We start from the raw sequence: 7,567 nt of genomic DNA, 5'->3' as shown, positions 1-7,567 counted from the left end.
TTAATTGGGACTATAAAAAGAGTTAACCAATGCGACTTAAAAAACCGATCCATCACTTCTAATATAGGCTTAATTTCTTAATATATTTTCACGCAATAATCTGCTCAAAAGAGATCGAATTAGATGCATCTACGTTCATCTACACAATGCCATGCAAGTCGCCGAAAGACCGTGTGGCACTAGGACACCACCTAGGAAAAAATAGATCAAACTACATGCAGCAACAACAAAAAATATGCTAATGTACTCCCATGGACACTGATGCATTCTTGTTAAACTTATTTCGAAACTAATTAAAACCCTTTCAAATACATATACAAGGCACTAATATATAACATTTTATGGGTGGTGTCCTAACAACCCACGCCACACTCCCTTGCGGCGACTCGGTTGTAGATCTAGCATATTAACCTACGAATGCACTAGATCTGTACGAAGCGTTAAATCTTATTCCCGCTTTCACAAAATCACTTCGATATTTTTACTATTATAGTTCCCGATTGCCCGAGGAAAGAACGAATATTTCTCTCTATCTTTACTGGAATCTATGTGCCTTATGTTATCTTCGTGGTCTAGCCTGCCCAAATACGTAGCGTGGGGCCATTATAATTCCCAATGTGCCATCATGTGCCCTGAACCTTGCTAATAGTCTCGCTTGTCCTCATCGCTTCTCCAGTTGCTCCCAGCCTCATTACCCCAAAAAGACCTATCTACTCGTCTTCTTACTGTAATAATGTTTGAAGAATCTGGCTGATTTTCTCTGAACATTATCCAATTCTTTTTGCCACACTTTCTCCCAAGGATCCCAGATACTTGCCTCGTATTTCAAATGTGGCCTAACTAGAGTGTACCAGTACCTCTTCCTCACTACATTTCCCCACCGCCCGTTTAATGAAACCGAGCTTCTGTAAAGCGGAACAGCATATTGTCCTGATATGTGCTCCCCATGAAAGGCGAGGTGTTAGGACTACCCCCAAATATTTTAAGTGCTCTGCGTTGGTTAACAGTGAACCTTATATTGCATTATATATGTCCTACTCACCATTGTTTCAAAATATCAAAACGACCAATGGTCCATGTTCAGTTCTAATCCTCATTCCCAAGACCAATCCGACATTTTATCTAATTCGGAAGAAAGCAGCTCGCAATCTGCTGTGGTTCTAATTTCCCTGTTTACCAACGTCTGCCAAAAATCTGAACTACAAGCTAGAACATCATATTCTCGCATTCCGACTATCCCAGAGTTAATCGAAAATTATATCATCCGAATATTTCTAAACAACTGAAGTCAAGTTTATGTTTATGATTTTCAACTCGTGTCTTAATTATTCGGTAGATAATTTGAGTTATATTTACTTTCTTCCAATCACTTGGAAAGGGATTCTTGTTGGTGCTAACATTTGAGAAATCTATACACGTTGAAACAAGATGACCTCCCATTTTGATCTAGTCAATAAAATATCATCTGGCGCCACTTATTCATTTGACCTCATTTTTCTCTAAATAGCCGAGTTCGTTATTATAGTAGAATTTAGAATGTAAGCCCCTCCTTGACATTTCTCACGATGCAACGGCTATTTCCAAGGCATCAATTTTGTTAACCTTTTTGCAAAAACCTATTGTTGCCTGCGTTAGTCTTTTCTTGGTCATTTAGGAGTCAGTCCCCTTTTCAAAACTCTCACCTTTCCCCTTTTGTCCTTCCTCCTTTGTTTTGACATTCCATTTGCGAATTGATATATTATAATTTTTAAGAGACATCGAGCTCTCCTCCCGTTTACCCATCCCTATGTTTTTCTTCAGGGATAAGATTTTACTGTTTTAATACTCAGGGTTAATACTTCATTAAGACCTTCAAAGTTGTCCATGGCCTCCTCTTTCAATACCTCCCAGATTTACTCTAAATTCTGGCCACCCCTTGCCCATTCCGAATACACTTCCCTGGAAAAGGACCAAACCCTTACCAACAGCGCCTTTATCTTGCTCTTTATCCCCGCTCGCACTGAGATCTCCCAGAGGCTGCAAACAGCTGATTGGTCGCCTGTTCCCGGAAGGAAGTCAACTGTCCCCACTCACATGTTCGGTCTCAAAAGTATGATGTCGCGAGCGTTTGCCTCGCGGGTGCGTTTTTCCACCCTTGTACCAAATCCCCCCTCAATGATACCATTAGGTCTCCCTTGGGCCCCCACCCCCCCCCCCCTGCCGTCGTGACCGATCGACGAATTCCCCTCTGGTTCGACCGCCCCCCCCCCCGATACTACGACATACGTCCCTTCATTCGGTCTATTCTATGGGCTTGGAAAAAAAGAATTTAATTGATTAAAATATGATCATTCCAGATTTCACTTAGTTAAATGCTGTACTTGTATGATCCACTACAGAGTAAAAGAATCGCTCCAAATGCCTCTCTTACCAGCGACAAATTAAAGGCATGAAGCTTTAAAACGGAAATAGTTATGTTACGGCATATTTTCGTTTCCCACCAAACGGGTACGTGTCAGACACGCTGACGATGCGATTGACCAACCATATTGCATTTCAAGGCGACTTGCGAACCAACTCCAAAATACATGACTGCTGAAGTGAGAGGCGTAAATTATGTATAAGTTCTGAGTTGTCTCTATAAATTTACCAACTCTGGCATTCTCCCACTACGAGTACCGAATATACATATTATATGTTAAAATCAGAGCATAAGATTCATTTCAAAATACTTGTAGGCATAAGAATAATCCCGAGCCTTGAGTTTGGCTCACAGTAGATTCTCAAATCCTTCAATTTGGCTATCTTTGAGTTTCTTAAAACACGTTTCAAGTATTGTAAATCTTTTATTGTTTCAGGCTTCACTTCGTGGAAGTATTTTATATTCATGCTAAAAAGAGACTCGTACTTTTCCACAGATTTTATTATACGGTACAACGCGTTTCACCGACTTGCGGCATCATCAGGTACAAATTTGCAAAACAGACAGAGCAAGAATATATACCCTCAGGACAGAGTTGGTGCGGGGAGGGTTGGAAGGATTTGAGAGGGGTGGGGGCTCGCAGGTGCGTTGATGGGTTGTTTTGACCATTTCCAGGCTAGTTTTTCTGAGAGGAGTGGGGAGGGGTATGGGAACAATTGCTCATTACAAAGTGTCGTGTTGGGGTTTACCAAGTGCCTTCTAATCTCTAATTGCTCGAGAGCATCCATTTTTAATCCTTTTGGGAGTGTGTGTAATATCTCTGGGACAAAGTCACTTCTGTGGTCGAATCCTAGTAAATGCTTGGCGAAGAGAGAGTTGTTATTCCGATTTTTGTGACACCTAGCGTGTTCCTTGACTCGTAACTTGATATTCCTGCCGGTCTGACCGACATAAACCCCTTTCCCCCCAAAACTTCAAAATTGAACTCGTGAATATCACTAATATAGCTACCAACAATGGTTTCAGCCCCAAACTAGTTGACACATTACTACGGAAAAAACAAAAAGCAATGGCCATAAAAAGCATTTTCGTATCACGGCCCGCAGTATCTAAAGATTTTAAGTGGTGCTAGATCCCGTTTCTACGCACACGTCGTATGTCGATCATGCCCTCAACTATTTATACATTGCAACGTTTTGTGCAGTCATTTATAAGAAATTGAGAAGTAAAGAAACTATTTAAACGCTTACCTAACGAGAAACTAGAGGCGAAATGAAATATTTTCAGCGAGTTGATAGGTCGCAAAGAAAGACGCGATCGGAGAGCATAATTTGTTTTCGCGGGTATGCCTCACCGAACTTGTTAACAATGTGCTCTTGCAAATGTGGGATTAAACCGGGATTAGCAAAACTTTAGACGGCGATAAGGTGTGTCGTATTCCCATCCTGTGACTTAAATGGCCGAGACCATGAGTAGCATGATATGGCCGTAATTCCCCCTTCTAACTTTCTAATTCTCAGCGAACTGTCTTGCTCTGGTTGTGGTCTGTCGTAAAAATGGTTGCGATTCATTTTTATTCCCTAATTTCGTCTAAAAAATAACTAATTTATTTGGTGATATTAACAATCGTTTTGAGTTATCTTCCTCCAGCATGTGTACAAATATGAACGTTATTTGATATGTATATTTGCTAAATATTTTATCCCTTTTCTTTCCTCTCCCATGTCCTCCTCCCTTATCGCTCACCCTTCCCACCTACTGGTGCTTACACCCCCTGCCAAACACCCCTTTTTGGTGGATCGTGGGGTATTTGTGTAGATGTAGATATTTGTAAATGTGGGTTGAAATTAAGTGCTTGAAGCAATCGAAAAGAAGTCAATTCGGAGCAAAAGAATAAGAAAATCTCATCTCGCGCAAGCGATGATTACACATTTGATAACAGACTAATAATCATGGTTGGGGTACATAAATGTTTTTTTTGATGGAGAACCAAGGAGACTAGGAGAACAGGAGAATGGTTTGGTGAAGTGGGGAATGTATGTAATTTAAAGTTGAATTCATTTGGCAGGGGCTCGCCGTCAATTTGACTGCTCTTAGATATGACCTTCACGGAAATGGTGCAAACCCCAACGCCACACCTCATACACCCTAGAGCCAGCCCCTCGGCAGTAAGGAGTAAGTTTCGCGAGCAAATCGCATTAATCCAAGGAATGGATTAAGCAGTGGAGACAGCCAGGGGAGATGCTAGGAGAGAAGAAAAGATGAAATGGGAAGGAGAAGAAGTGGAACTCGGAGAGAAGAAAAAAGCAGGACTGGAGAGCTATCCTCTCGAAAAGAAATGAAGGTGATTGGGTTAGCAGACGAAAGGTCAACTGGAGGGTGACTCAATCAATGAAATTCCGTTCCGAGTGGAAATTGAGAGGTCAGAGATAATGCAGAGGCCAGAGCGAGGCGGGGTGAGGTGTGGAGAAATGAAGGAACCCTACAAATTAGGCAGGAGGAATGAAAGGAAAACGTGGTGGAAAGAAAGGGCTGCTCAAAATGAATGCCATGTCTCCCATTGGAAACATAACAGAATATGGAATGCACGACGCATCTTCCTGTTTCTTGAAGCGAATTAGAGTGTGCGTAAGGAACTTCAGAAATGTTTCCAAAGAATGGGGTGGAGGGCGCTGGCGGTAGGAAGACCAACAATAATGGCGAAGTGGCAATGGTTGCTGTGGAAACGAGTTTGGGGTCGTTGGGAAGACTCATAATACATCGTTCGGAAGATCCTTCCGGGAGAGAGTGACGAAGGAGGCAACAAACGAAGGGGGAAAGGGGTGGGGTGGGGGTGGGGGGGAGGCGGCGAACAGAAAGGCATGACGCCCGGCGAGATGCGAATGATGCCTGCCCGACTTTATCTCATAAATATAAAATGCAACCGAGTCAAACATAAAGCCTATAACTAATTAGGAGAAGACATTCCTTTCTTCATTATTTTGGATATTTCATATACAAAAGTATCTAAAACCTACTATTTTCTAGTAAAACTAATGCAAAATTAGAATAAAAATAGTCCTGGGATATTGAGAGTCTGCATAGTTTACAATCGGAAGCCTAACATAAAAAAATATTAAGTAGCTAAAAATGCAAAACGATAACCCTTACCATTGGTAATTTCAAATCAATTGCAGCTGAGATTCCCTGAGCTATATTTTGAACGTTTATCGTATTATTATGCTTGGCACTTCCTGCTACCTGTTTCAGTCATAAAAACTTTCTAAGAAATAACAAATGCGTCGTAAATGCTCCGAATGGGCGAGTTTCTCATCTCACACAGCGTGCCCATATTTGATTTACACGCCGAACTGTTATACTTAATGGACACGAGGTTATCTTGAAATTCAGCGACTCGCGGTGCACCACGGAGGGCAAGTTCCAAGCCTCGGTCAGATTTCAGGACCAAGAGCCAGGCATGCGTCCGTGTATATTTCAAGGGTTATACTGAACACTGGTACTAACAATGAAGAGAGGCATCGTCAGAAACAAGATGAGGAAAATATATCACAGCACGATCCCATAAATCGCGTAGGCTAAGGGGGATTATTATTCCCGTCAAGCTTATGAGTTGTTTGCTCATTGACAAAAAGAGCCGCGAAGATATGAAGTAGCTATTGGAAACGTGATCTTATACTTTAAGTTTTATTCCTATCAATTCTTTGCACACGTGTGTATATTCTAAATAAATCTCGGGAAAGCATACTGGCAACGTTCCTTATATTCACTCCTGCCATTAACTTTCCACATCTTTAACTCTATAATGTATAGAATTTAATAAAACAGTACATTTTAAATGAAATTTTCGAATAGTACATTGTATTTTATGTGTTAGAGAAAAGGAAATGCTTCTTATTATTTCACCCTCTTCCACTACGGTAGAACCGATTTTGGCGTTTAATAGTCACCAAGATACAGATATAATGGTGTTATTTTATATGATATTATACGACACGAGTGCGTCTATCTACATTGTTAGTTTCCTATCGTTTGCAGTAGACTTTGTACTGGCACAGGCTGCATATTATTGCATTTCTCATTTCCATCTAACAGGAGACACCCTAGAGACCCAAGCAATATGAAACTGTTCTTGTAAGATTCGGTGCTTTCCCGGCCGAGAGTTCTAGTCAAGTCCTCGTTTTTTTCCACCTGGATTAGAGATTCAACCGCTGGGATGGCTAACTCCGCCATTGAAACGTCGGCAGCCGAATTCACGACCCGGGGGAAAACACGCCAAGACTTCGTTTAACGTATCTACAATATCGCACACTTCTTTCCTCCGTTCATTCCCTCACAAATGCCCCATACCTCTCTAGTTTAATGTTTTCATAATATCTTTACCAAATAGATTAACCATGTATTCTTTTTTACCGCTAATAAATTTTTCGTGTTTCCATTGGTTCAAATTGCCTGCCATTTAAATAGTTCTCACAACTATTCCTCCTTCCTAGCAATACTTTAACTCTCTGACTTTAATTCTCCAGATCGCCCTGATTTCTCTCTTCCTTGGTAATCTCGACATATCCCTGCACTGCCAATTCCATCAGGACCCTCCGCCGCATTACTTTTACGCCTCAGTTTATTATTTATGTATCTGCACTCTTCAACCTGATTCTGGGTCAACATTCTCTTCTTTCATTCTATCACCCATCTCCTTAATCATCGAACGACTTGGTTTCCATGTCTTCGCCTAACAAGCGTTCCGCCAGTGAAGAGTGTCGTTCACGGCTCACAATTATTGCGCTCTCAAATGCCAATCGCAAGTTTTCCTGTATCACACCCATCTTCTGGCCCTCGGTCATAATTTATATGCTCTATTGCATCCTCGCGTTTTTCTCTTTTCTTCTAGGATAAGACTTCTGCATTTCCCTTCTTTCTTCCCTGCTTAATCTCATTTAAAAAGGCGTTACTCTTCGTTTGTGCCAAATCATGGCCAGAAACGGCATCCACTCCTGGGAATGAGCTGATTACGTAGCCCGTAATTCTACGGTCATGCATGCGTTACTCTAAAGACCAAAATATCATGAACAAAAATACCAGTTGGATCTTACCCTTTCGAAAACCGTGTTGGTTTTTTTTCTAAGTAAATTCTGAGAATCGAGATATTTCATGATTGACCATTACAAT

The sequence above is a fragment of the Hetaerina americana genome, unplaced genomic scaffold (assembly GCF_022747635.1).
Source record: "Hetaerina americana unplaced genomic scaffold, ioHetAmer1.1.p SCAF_7, whole genome shotgun sequence".
Classification (NCBI taxonomy): Eukaryota; Metazoa; Arthropoda; class Insecta; order Odonata; family Calopterygidae; genus Hetaerina; species Hetaerina americana.
This window is presented reverse-complemented; position numbering follows the sequence as displayed.